We start from the raw sequence: 13,633 nt of genomic DNA, 5'->3' as shown, positions 1-13,633 counted from the left end.
ATTATTGTTGTTAGGTCGGCTGGATTATATTGTGACTCCTTAGACTCCTATATATAGAAAGGAGGTTTTGTCATTTGAATCATCCAAGAATTGTTCATTTATGTAATGTAAAGGAGGTTGCCCCCTCGAAGAGGCTAAATTATAAGGCGTTGATCTATCTTTTCTATCTTTTCTTGAGTTGGTTTCATAACACAAGGTGACCAAGGAGCATGTGCCCATGCAAAATATCATCCAATAAAAATAATCATGCTCTTCTTGTGGCTCACATATTTTGGAAGGTGAAGCTAGAACAATATTGTTTTTGTTGTGTGATACTCCTTTTCTTTCATTGGTACACAACTCAAATCTAACAATGAGAATAATTGTATCTGTATAAAAAGTTTTATCAACCAACTACCGGTAGCCATTTTGAGTGCCTACAATTAGGGAGGGATAATCCCTTGCATCTATCTCATCCTGTTGTAACCCTAGGGACAACCTGCTTAAAGGAGGCTAGTGCCCATGACATATATTCAATATAAATAAAGGTATTTATTTTAAATTTTTCTTAAATAATGGTGCCCAGAGATAACCGTTTTGGTGTAATATGAATTTAATTTTTGGAAAAAATAAGCCAACTCTCCAAATAGCCTTTGTATCTATGACTACAATATTTTTTTGGAGTTGTAATGTACTGGGAGAAATATCGAGAATGAATATTCAATGTACAGGGTAGTAAAGAATCTGATACACCAAATCTAAAGGAAAATGAATTGATGAAAATTTGAAGCACTTTATTAAGGCTTCTTTAAGTAAATTTTACATGTACCCTCTACTATTATCTCAACATTGGTAAGTATGCTTATAAAAAGAAACCAAATGCTTCATAACACATATTTAAATGGAAGAATAAATACATTGATTAACTTATAGAGGTAGGAAACACATACTATAGCCAACACATATGAGGAATCACTTTAAAACTTTTATTAATTCTCCAAGAAAATTTTTAGCACATTACACAACAAAATATCCACTCTCCAGGCCAAAATTTGGAACCCCTACAATGGTTCCTCTATCTTCTTTTAAATAAAAATTACAACAAAGACAATTATGGGTAACTTTCAATTGTTTTAACTACTTAACTATTCATGACTAATCAAGTTCTTTAAAAGAATTAAGGAACTATTACAAAATTAAAAACTGAAAATTTTTCAATTTCTGAAAAATGAAAGTCATTTAGACTTTCAGGATTGTTTCTCCTTTGATGTAGCTCCTTCCTTTGATGTATCCCCTTCCTTTTATGTAGCCCTAGGTTCTATAACTCGAACATTCAATGGAACTATCAGGTTTTGACATTTTTTCCAAATTTTTAAGTTTGGGACAGGAGACTAGACCATTCTATTGTAATCCATTTTCAAATTAGTGAGCTTAGCATAATTAGGCTTATCTGTAAACAAATTATTGACTTGCCACAAAAATTGAAAATACTTTGAAGATAGTTCACTATTTTTTAACTTTTCAAGGTTGCAGTATTTTCATGTGATGAATCAATCTTGCTTTTGTCTTCCACCAGAAGTGTCTGATACTGCTCCCATGCTAGAATATTTCCTTGTTGGTCCCAACAATTGGGTAGGCCTACTCTAACTCTTTGATCAAAGTGGGAATTAAAATGTGCCACTGATTCCTTGAATTTCATCAATATATTCTCTATATTTTTCCTGTACATATTCCTCTACACCTTTTTGTTGATTTCTATCACCACAACTGCTCTATCTATAATGTATATATCTCTTAGCTCCTGTGAAGATTTATCATTTAAATAGTCAATAAATTTCTTATCCATTTGGTTTCTCTCTTGTGCTTTATTTTTATTTGCAGTAATGATTGCTTCGGTGGCCTTTATTACGTCTTTTTATTGTGCAATAACATTCATATGGTCCCAAATAGCTCAAACTTGATAAATTATGTTGTCCCAAATAATATGCCTTCCTTGAATTAAGGACATGTTACCTTTGAGCTTGGCCTTCAATTCCTTAATTTCATCATTTTTTGTTTGATGCTTGAGGGTTTCCTTATTCAAATTTTCCTTTACTAAATATAGTTGTCTCTCTTTTATACTCAATTGTCCTTTTGCATCCTCTAGGATCCTTTGCAATTGATTTAGTCCATCTTCTGATATTTTTAACTCGGTCATAAACCTGGTTAGTTTCTCTACAGGGTCTTCTGAAGCATCTGACACTACCATAATACATACATGCTTATCTATTTTCGGTTGCAATTCTACATCCTGTTACTTGAGGACTGCCGACTCTTGACTTCTTCCTGGCAGTTCTTTTGTCAAAATTTCCTTTTCTTTCTCCACCTAATCTAGTTCAGGTGCCTGGACATGTTTAGCTACAGGCATATTTAATTTCTTCCTCAATGTTTAAAATTATGACTTTGCACTTTGCAGCAAGGCTTGAATCCTTGCTCTGTCCTTAGGATTTACTACCAATTTGATGATTGACTTCTTGAATCCTTCATTTTGGGTATGTAGGGCTCTGGAATTTTCCCTTTCTTGTTTAAGTTGGTATATCACTTTTTCCAAGAGTGCCTCTGCTTTACTAGCTACCAAAGAAGACTTGCCAAGATCATTATAAATAAATTCACTTGTTTGCCTATGTAGATTGATCTTGTCGGGTAGAGGAATGTATTTAGTATCCACAAACAAATTTATTGTCTTGAAATCTATGCCTGATGAAAAAGTCTAAGAAATTGGATGAGTAAGAGATACTCTGAGTTGATTCCTTTCCAGGTCCATGGCTGATAGGAGTTTGGTCTGGTAATTTGGGATTGATTGAGCCTCTAACTGTGTTGTAACATTTCCCCTTACTTTTACATTTCTCTCCTCAATTTGCTGGAAATATTTCTGCAAAGCATTGAGGGAAGAATCTTCCTCTTTAGTAGGAATTGGGGATGAAGGTGAACATCTTGTATCTCCCAATTATACTTGGAATCCTACTTCTCTTGAGGGATTTTCAATCAATTGTGAAGCTTCAATTTCTCCTCCTTGAACCTTAGATTTCTTTCTAGATTGTGATCCTTCACTATCAACGTCCATAAATTTAGAGGAATTCATCTTCAAGACCTTTTCCTTAGGAAGCAGAGTTTCTAAATCTATCTTCTATTGTGAATCCTCCACACCAATATTTTCCAACACTGGTTTTCCTTCATGGGTATATGGAGTGCAATTTATTTACATTCTTATTTTGGAAATTACTTGATAAGGATCATAATTACATTTTCTTCTTGTCCAAAACCCAATTCTTGCATCATCTTTTCAATTTCTTCTACAACTGTCTATTATTCACAATAAAATGACCCACTGTTTTAGGTAGTTTAAATAGGAAACCATTCTAAGTTGGGACGAAATGAATCTGATCCACATTTAGGCTCTATCTGATAAATTCCAAAGCAAAAATTCTCATTGGTGCAAATACAGGTAGCTTGTAGGGTGGAATTTATGCACCATATAACCTTATTTCTAAACAATCCTCCAAGATGTACCAATCACCAACTCTAAAATATTTACTCAACCGCAACAAGGACTTAGCTTGTGGAAGGATTCTGGGAGCAGGATGACCATTTATGATCTTATATACAATTGACATAAAATAATATATATAGTAGGAAAATCCTTCATTATTCTCTCTCCTTATAACAATATCAGTCCAATTAATTATAGGTTTCTTTTATTTATTAGGATAAAAAATATTCAACCCCAAATTAATAAATTGATCATAATGGGTGTATAGGAAAAAATAGACAAGCATAGATGGAAATTTGAAGCATCCAATGATGCTGAAATTCTAGAATTGAAGGTTGGTGGAGTGCTCCCAGTAAGATGGAATGTCTAATACAATGTTTTGTTGTATCACTAAATGGAAAATCCCCAAATCCTGGCAATTGATGATCTTTGTATTATCCTTCCCTAATATCCCCATAATAACCGAAAGATTGCTTTAGCAGTTTTAGAAAATAGGGTGATGGGAAACTCAATAGTAGTTGAAGAAAGAGAAAAGTTGGTAGGAAAAATGAGTTCAAATAACTTATTCTTATCCTCCTCAGGAAGAAATTGATAAGTGGTTGAAAGAGAATCTTCTATGAAAGTGGTATAGCTATCTGACTTTGGAAAAATTAGGGCTTGACGAATTAATTGAGCAGAGACTTGTAAAATGTTCACCCCTGAAGAATTCATCATAAAATTTTGTTTGGGGTAAAGAGATGAAGTAAACCAACTCATAAACTCTTGGAAGGGATAAGTATGCGGAGAAACGAAAGCAACAAGACCAAACTTAACTACTTGAAAGGCACAGGAACCCATATTTAGCCTCACATAACTAAAATTTGAGTCTCGTTCTTCTCTCTTAATCTTTTCTTCTATCCATTCCTTGAATAGGTTTCAGTCATCGTTTATGTTGCTTAATGGCTCTATATTCATATATATTATATCTTGGTGCATACTACTACACCATAATTTTCTTTTATCCCACTTACCACCATTGCAGTCACTCTTGACCTCTTTCCATTTGCATTATATTGCCTCTATTTCACAACCCTTTATCCTTGGAGGAAACCATTGCTACAAGTGGATGTTACTTTCCTTGAACCTTTACTACATTTGATAAGTTGGTTCCATGTGTTTGGAACATATATGCATGCCCTTGAACTACTCATTTTCTCCAACGAGCTCACCTTTACCTCCTTTTTGTGCTTGTAAAAACATGAAAAATATGTTATTGAGCTTACTTTTACCTCTTTTTCATGCTCATGAAACCATGAAAAAGACAATATTGAGCACGCTTCTATGTTTTTTTTACACACATAAAAACATGAAGAAGATACAAAAAAATAAAAATGAATAGAATGTAAATATCTTTGATCTATATTTAGTAAAGTGGCAACTGTTAGTCATCATCACCATTAAACATGGCAACTATTTGCATCTTTATCTTACAATTGGGTTATATCTTTCCTAGGAGTTGTAGTCATAAACTCCTTTGGCTAGTTACCTTTCCATTCACTATGGAGAGAGCTTCAATTCTTCATGCATTATTGCACTATATCATCAGTTCTATTCAGGTAGTGTTGCCAAGTCACCTGTATATCGTGCTATATTGTTCAAGGGAAGTGAAGCCTAAGTCAACCATTCTACAATCTTGTTGACCTTTTGTGTTCATCATCCATGTGTTAGTTGTACTTGTTGATTATATCTCTTTACAACATATTTCAGTGTTTATTTTATGTGGATTGATGGGAAATATATAAAGGCCCTCCTTTGATGGATTGCCTATTATCGATACCAGTGTATTATCTAGGAAAGGGGTCTAGAACTAGTACCTTATAACTTACAATACTCAATGGTAGGATTTTTCATGGTCAACAATGGGTTTAACTAATTGAATCATGATTGTTCAATTCTATGAATGTGCAATATTAGCTAATATATTCACACTCGCTATATTGTATTAGGTACATTGGAGTCCATTTCATTATTAGTGGATCCCTTCACATTTGTTAACGATTTTTACCAGTTATTGGTAATCAACTGGTTTCTACCATACTTGACATTAGCTTACCCATTCACATGTTGTAAAATCATATCATTGATGGGGTTAGATTAAATACCATAGGCCTAGGGAGCATCACTCATTTATGCTAACCCTCCCAAGTTGCAATGGGATATATGATATGTAAATTGTCATGGATATTCCATTGGATAGTTCATCACAACAAATTTGATAAATTATACTTAAAATCCAAAAATCTACACTATGAGGGTTTATTTTTCTTTATATTTCTAGATATGTAAATAATTTTTTATTATGTATGCATGAAAATTATAATTATGTGGAAAATAGAGAAACAAAATAAAAACTCACAAGCCATGATTGACATGAGATATATCATGGGAAACCATTTTAGGAGAAAACTCACCTAGAAGGAGAGGTCGCTCTGTTCTCTTTATTTGAATAGAAAATGGCCATGTATACAAAGAAGTAATGCATATGGATCGTGGGCTACTACAATGCACAAATACTCTCTATTTCCTATCTCCCTATCCTTATCGGCTATTCTTCTCGTTTATGGAACAAATGCACTAAAAGAGAATGGAAACCCTTTCCTCCTAGTGGCCTAATTATAACACAACCCGATAGCCTGCTGATGGTTATGTTTGAATCCTTCAACTATTAACTAGAGTTATAATATAGACTCTTCTAGAGTCTTCTTCATTGTGATCAAATGGCTGGCCCCTTTTTCATAAATAATGGGGGCTGATGTGGAATCCTCTTGAATTATGGTGGCCAAAACATGAAGGTCAACTTTTGAGTGGCATAACTTTTGCATAAAAACTTTGATTGAGGAGAATATTGAGTCATTGGAAAGGTGTATGTGTGTAGAATAGTGAAAAAGGAGCATGTTAAAGTGGAAAATTTTTACCCCCAAAAAACGCCATTTGATCCCTCAAAATGCTTCTAGAAGGTTTGAGACCCCAATTTTCCAAACTAGGTCTCGTTAGTAAAAATGGTATTGTGAGATAATGCTTCCACTTTTTCCACTCTGAAAGCATTGATATGGATGAAAAACAATATAATGATCCAATACATATCACAACTCTCAATTTTGGGAGGCTTTTTGTCCCCAAAAGCTTCTACTGATTGAGGTGAGGAAATTTTTCTTCCACCTTCTCTTAGGTTTACCATTTAGCCTTGACTGGAAGTTATCCTTTCAAACCAATTTTACGAAGGTCATTCTGACCCTATCTTCTAGTTTTGTACCTCTTTTACAAAATTGTATCTTTTGTCAACTTTGTTTGAGTTGTTGAAAAGTGTAACTAGGTTCGGTCTTCATAATGACACGTGTAATCATGATTTTATGTAATTGATGTAAAGAAGAAAATAAAATTATTTTTTTAATGCTTGAGTCATGGGTTTCATGCTCAAGGAATTTTATTTTAGTTGAAGCTCCCATTGTGAGTTATTAGGTTTGGTCATCAAGTCATAAAGTCTAGTGAGTCAATGTCAAGGATTGAAGACCCATTTGGGCATGTTACATATGTATTTGAGTCTAGAAGATCCTCCAAGACTGAGTCAAAGCACCTCCAACAAGTCAGCCTTCATCAAAGCAATCAACCATCAAGTCGACCTAGAAGCAATTGCAAGTCAGCCTCAAGTCATGGTCAAGAAGCCTATATAAAGAGGCACTTGACCTCTCTCATGGACACACTTCACACTCATCATTTGAGCTCAAGGAAGAAGAAAAAGGTGCGAGATAAAGAAGGACGAAAGAAGACAAAGAGATCGAAGTTTTTGGGATCATTCTTTGGGTTACTTCTCTCCACATGTGCGAAGATATTTAGGGTTTCGATCTGCTGCAAAAAGGATGAATTACAGTCACACCAAAAGTATCAAAGGTTGGTGTCAAGAAGGTCTACTTTGAAGGCCGAGTTCACTAAGAAAGCAAGGAAGGCATAGAAGGATAAATCTCTCCATGATCTCCTCTCTCATGTGACCTAGGGTTTCTGAAGGGAAGGCCGAAAAGTTGCAAAAATTGCAGGTGAGCTGAATTGCAGTAAGGAAGGACGAAATTGCAGTAAGAGGGTTGTTGAGGTTGAAATTGAAGTCTAGAAAGAAGATTCGCTAACTTAAGGATAAAGGTGATTTGGTCTTGGAGGAATCTTGGTCAAGGGTCTTGGTCTTGGTATTCGTCAATTGAAGTCTCTATAAGAAGAAGAATTCGTTTCGGTTTTCCTCTCAAGTTGGAGAGGTTTTGGCCCTTGTTGATTGCCTACATTCTATGTCTCTTGTCTCTTTATTGTTTATGCATTGCTAGTTGTTTGATAAAGAAGAACATTTTAATAATCTAAGTAAAGAAAAGATACTAATCTGAAGAAGTAAAAATCATCACAAGCAATTATCATTAGAAGAGCAATATCCTAATTTCCATGCCCTAGATTTATCAACATGAGAATCTTGTGCAAAATCATTCATAGAATGTAGGATTTTTTCCTCTTCCTAATCTAGCATGGAAGGCTCATAGAGTTTCAAATTATTCACATTCACAACTGAGTAAATGCACATATATGGGGGTAGACTGAGACTACAGTAATTATCTCCCACCTTTTCTGGTATCTCAAAGGGACCTTGCCACATAACTTGATCTTCTTACCAAGACCATGTAGCCTATCCTTGTTCAACTGTAACCATACTCTATCTCCCACCCTGAACAAATTTTTGTTCCGTGTTGATCATGCCCAACGTTGTACTTTCCTATGACTTTTGTAGTGCCTCCTGTACCTATATATGCATATGCTTGATCTTCTCCACAAAATTTTTAGCCCTCAAGACATCCCCTATAAGATCCTCCCTCACTCTTCCTTGTTTCCCATATGCAATATCCAAAGGTGAAGGTGGAAAATATCCAAAACAACTTTCAAATGGGGACTTACCAGTAGAAGTGTGGACTTCTATGTTATGAGAGTGATGTATATATATCATATTTTCATCCCAAGTTCTTGGATGCTTATGATTTAACCCCAAAAAAGTTGCAACAAATTCCTATTGACTACTTTATCTGCCCATGTGTCTAAGGATGGATTGTTGTAGACCTCTTTAACTTTATGTCCATCTTCTCCCAAAATGTAGTCCAAAATGCACTAAGAAATCTAGTGTTCATATCTAAAATGATGCTCCTTGGTATCCCAAAATTTCACCTAGGCCTATACAAAAAACAAGTTTGCTACTTCTTTCCCACTGATGGTCTTTTTACAGGGCATCTGAACACACATCTTGTAAACTACCTCAAACAGGTAGTCATGTGCCTTCCTAGTTGTTGGTAAACCTCCCATAAAGTCCATGGAAATACTTTCCCAAGGATGAGTGGCTATAGGTAAGGATGATATAGACCCTATTTCATGTTACTAGGCTTGCTGGTACAAAAAAGCATGCATCCTCTTATGAAACTAGCTATTCTTGCATCTTGGGTCAATACACATATCTTCACAAGTTGGCCATTATCTTCCTTACACCAAAGTGCCCTACAACCTTGGAGGTGTGATCCTCTCTAATAAGTTGCAAGCACTCACCTTTAGGAACACATAACTTATCCAACCTATAAAGTAACCCATCTTGGAGATGGTAGTTAACTATTTTATCACCATCGTGCACATGGCTCTGGATTTGCAACTACTAAAACACATCCTTGAAGTTCTCATGCTTTGAATATGCCTCTTTGTATGCATCATGGGTGAGCGGCTCCATGTGCATCAAAGTTCCCAAAGTTGTGATCTTTGATGCGGGTGGCCTTGAAAGCATGTCAACCAACTTGTTTTTGTTGCCCTTCTTGTAATTTATCACTAAATGAAACTATTGTAGAAACCCCATCCACTTATATTTCCTGGTTTGTTGTAGCTTACTTTGAGCCTATAGGTACTATAGTGGTTTTTGATCTATGTGGATTATTGCCTCCTTTCCGATCAGATATTGTTTTCACTTCTTCACAACTTGCACTAGGGCATAGAGCCCCTTGTCGTAGATAGGGTAGTTAAGAACTTACCCATTAAATACTTCATAATGGTACTATACAAGCCTTCCTCCCTACATCAAGACCACTCCCATAACATACCCACTCACATTTGTCCCCACTTTGAAGGGTTATTGCAAGTTTGATAATGCCAGAAGTAGTGCTTGAATGATCTTCTTTAGCTCCTCAAATGACCCCTGCTGACGCCTTCCCCACTAGAAACTCTTGCCATTTATTTTTATGGCATGAAGTGGTGTTGCTATTGCTGAAAATTAGGATATGAATTTCCTTAGATACTGTGCTACCCCAACACAACTCCTGATCTCAGAAAAAATAGTAGGAAATGACCACTTCATGATGGCCTCCATCTTGGTAGGATCAATCTTCAACTCTCCTCCACCTATCACATACCCTAGATACACCAAATATTGTTGTGGAAACTCACACATCTTGAAATTTTCTAGCAACTAGTGCTTCTCTAATGTCTCCAACACCTATGTCAAGAGTGAGGTGTGCTCCTCTCATGTAGCATTGTATACCAATATATCATCCAAATAGACAATATCAAATGAATCTATAAACGTGCACAATATATCATTCATTAACCTCATAAATGTAACTGGTACATTGCATAGACCGAATGGCATGAACAACCACTCATGCAAACATTGTTTAGTTTTGAAGGTGGTCTTCTAGGTATATTGTTCTTTGAATCAAACCTGGTGATATCCAACATTTAACTCCAGCTTGGTGAAGTACTTCTCTTGCTCCAACTAATCTAACAGATCATCTATTATGGGTAGGGGTACTTGTTCTTGAGTGTAATATTGTTCAATTCCCTGTAATATATACACATTCTCAAAGTCACATCCTTCTTTGGCACAATGATGGTGGATGACCCACATGGTGATGTACATGATTGAATGACACCTTCTTCCAATATTTGTTGTAGTTGTTTCTTCACCTCACTTGCTTCTAAAACTGATTTCCTATACATCCCAATGTTTGGAAATGGGGAGTTTGGCAATAGATGGATCTCACGCTCTACTTACCTCTTGGATGATAGCCCTTTAGGCTCCCAGAACATATCCCGATATTCTGTAGCAACTCTTCCAATTGTTGTTTCTATCTCTTAGCATACCCCTCCAGGGACGCCTTTGATCCCACTAACTATTCTACATAGTTATTTTCTCTTAAATATAGTAAAACATACTTCTTGCTAGAATTGATCAGTTTCTTGGCTTGGTTGGCACTTACCAACAAAATTTTCAACTTTCCTTTTTGTGTGTTGATGGTGAATGATTTTCCATCCTTGACGAGATGGTAGTGGTTGGCTCTTTGCATGAAGATTGCATCTCACATGCACATGTAGGGACTTCCAAACACCACTCCACATACATAAAGAGGAACTACATCTAGTTATATTTCATCAATTGAATCAACACTAATTAAAAAACTAATTTTGCATTGTTTTGTTACCTTTATCTTTGCATCCTTGTTCCCCATACCAATGGATATAGGCTTGGATGATCATGAAATTCCAATCCCAATTTGTTGACCAACTCTGCTACAATGAGATTCACCTATAATCTTGAGTCAAACAGAGCACCAATCTTGGCATTTTTAACTTGTATCTTTATATGGAAGAACCTAGTCTTTTCATTCTCTTATTATTGTTGAAGGTTGCTTATATTCACCTCCTTTGACACTAATGTACAAATGATCTTCTCATCCACGTTCAAGATGCTTTCAACTTTGTTGCTCAAATTAAGCTCCGGATGCAACTTCCAACACTTCTCCTCTATATAACTGTCAATTTTACAGTGGTTGTAGTGTTTGCTAGGATCTTTGCACTAGTGTGTTGTGGTTGCCATATTTTTATCTTTTCCCCCTTTCCACTTCTTTTTCCCCTCTTTATAAGTGCCTTGGTGCTCCTTCTGCTTCGATCAACTCGATTTCCCTTCCTTCAAGCCTATGTTCTCCAAGTATTGTTCATGTATACAAGCTGTGTCCATTGATATGGGCTTGAATAACATCACTTGCTTCCGCAGATGGATGTGTAGACCCCATAGATACTTGAGGAGTACTCTAGGTTCTTTGAGGAGATACCCAACATTATGACCATCTTTCTACATTTTGTGGTGCACTCCTATACACTTTGCCCCTGCTTCTACATGAAGTAGTGCCACCAGATCCATTAGTCCTCTATGTAACCAATAGGGTAAAATTGTGACTTTATGAGGGCTTTAAAGTCTTCCCACTTAGTCACTAGAGGATATCCCTCCAACCTCAAGGTTTCTGTTTGGCTTTCCCACTGGGTCATGGCATGGCCCTCTAATTTCAACCACACAAATGAAATCTTTTATTCTTCCTCTATATGAAAAACACTGAAATAAAATTCTAATTGATGCAATCAATGATTTAGCTTCAGAGTGTCAATCCCACCTTGGTATAACTTGATATAAAACTTTACTTCCATTTTGAATAGGATCTTGGAATAGTTCACAACACTCGAATTGGGTTGATCTTCTTTGAGTCCTTTCTTCAGATCATCCTTTGTTTCTTCTCGATCTCATGATCTCCCCTCTGATTGATCCATTACATTAGAACCCCCAACTTCTTTGAATAGCCCAAGCATATTGGTTAGGGCCACCATGAGGAGATCCATGTTACATTTTATATCTGAAACTTGTGCCTCCAGTCATGAAAACGTCTCCTTAATAGGATCACAAGGGTTATTCACAGATGCGTCGACCATGATTGGAGTTTTATGAATTTTGGCTTCGCTGATCTAGATCTCCTATAAATCTCCACAATATACCCAAAGAAACCTGCTTTTATATCAATATGATTCGTAAACTATCGTGGATATTCCATTGGATAGTTTGCCACAACATACCTGATAAATTATACTTAAAAATCCAAAAAATCTACACTATGAGGGTTTATTTCTCTTTATATTTTTGGATCTGTAAAATGTTTTATTGTGTATCCATGAAAATCATAATTAAAACAATGAAATAAAAACTCACAAACCACAATTGACACAAGATATATCCTAGGAAACCCTTTTGGGAGAAAACCATATTGGAAGGTGAGGTCGCTTTGTTCTATTTCTCTAAATAGAAAATGGCCATGAGTACAAAGAAGTAAGGCTTGTAGCCCATGGGATACTATAGTGCAAAAACCCTCTTTGTGTGCTCTCTCCCTATCCATCTCAACTACTTTGCTCGTTTATGGAACAAATGCACTAAAAAAGAATGGAACTCCTTTTCCTCTTGGTGACCCAATTATAACATAGCCCAATAGCCTACTAGTGGTTAGGTCTGACTCCTTCAACTCTTGATTGAAGTTACAATATGGACTCTTCTAGAGTATTCTTCATCATGATTATGTGGCTAACCCATTTTTCATGAATAATGGGGGCTAACATGGCATTCTCTCAAATTATGGCGGTGAAAACATGAAGATCAACTTTCAAGTGACATGACTTTTGCATATGCACTCCAATTGAGGTGATTCTTGTGCTGTTGGAAAGGATTCTATGTGTAGAATAGGAAAAAATGGTGCCATGCTTTAGCAGAAAATTTTTAACCCCAAAAAATGTTGTTTGAAACCTCGAAATGCTCATGGAAGGTTTCAGAACCTAATTTTCCAAATTAAGCCCTGTAGGTAAAAATGGTCCTATGAGATTATTCTTCCACTTTTTCCACTCTGAAAGCATCGAGATGGATGAAAAACAATATAATGATCCAATCCAAATCACTATATCACTACTATTTGAGCATTATGAAGACTACATTGGCACTCTTATTGGAGCTAGATGTCTTCCTAATGTATATTGTGACATAGATCCACGTTGTATTTGCTTGTGGCTTTAATATCTTTTATGACATGTATCCACCATCTACTTTTTCATGACCATGGTATTTCATATTGTGTCATGGATCTATAATGTGTTTTGTTGTGGTCATGCTTCTTCATACATCCAAGCATGGGCATGCATACCTCAAGGATGATATATGCGCGTGTGTGTGTCTTGTTGACAACTATTTGCAGTTACTTAATGGTTCCTTGACCTACTAGCTTC

This window comes from Pinus tabuliformis, chromosome 4_2, assembly GCF_031772625.1.
Source record: "Pinus tabuliformis cultivar Carrire ecotype Pingquan chromosome 4_2, CPIR1, whole genome shotgun sequence".
Lineage (NCBI taxonomy): Eukaryota > Viridiplantae > Streptophyta > Pinopsida > Pinales > Pinaceae > Pinus > Pinus tabuliformis.
Note: the sequence above shows the minus strand (reverse complement) of the source record.